The sequence below is a fragment of the Podarcis vaucheri genome (genome assembly GCF_965113315.1).
Source record: "Podarcis vaucheri genome assembly, chromosome: 10".
NCBI lineage: Eukaryota > Metazoa > Chordata > Lepidosauria > Squamata > Lacertidae > Podarcis > Podarcis vaucheri.
In genome coordinates this window covers 73840556-73841092 of record NC_138748.1, presented here as the reverse complement: position 1 = coordinate 73841092, position 537 = coordinate 73840556, and positions in this window count along the sequence as shown.

Below are 537 nucleotides of genomic sequence, written 5' to 3'. Positions count from 1 at the left end.
TGGGACGAATTCAGGCTTGAAGGTACAGCCTGTTTGGGATAAGGCTGTCCTCGCTCTGAAGGAACAGGAGTGCTCAGCTTTTACTTGTGTGCTAGCTGAGCCCCTTCCTGCAGGATGTGGATCAGGCCACAATGACACAAGCCTCAGTCACCTCCGGGCTAGATTACTGCAATTTGCTCTGCATGGGGCTGCCCTTGAAGAGCGTTCTCCAAAACGGCCGCTAATGCAAAATGCTGTTGCCAGACTGCTTTCTGGTTTGTGTTTGTTGGACCATATCATCTTCACTGGCTTCACTGGTTTGCTTCTGGTCCCAGTTCAAGGTGCTGATTTACAGAAACCGTAAACAGTCTTAAGTTCAGTGTATCTGGTAGACCGCTGTCTCCCCTATAAACCTACCTGTAGCTTGAGCTGATCTTCCATTGTCCTGCTATACATCCCTCCATCAAAGGAGGCTCAGCTGGAGAGGATACTAGTGGCAGCAGCCATACGAAGGATCCTGCACTGGCAGATTCTTATAGGTCTTTCATCGGGGCCACA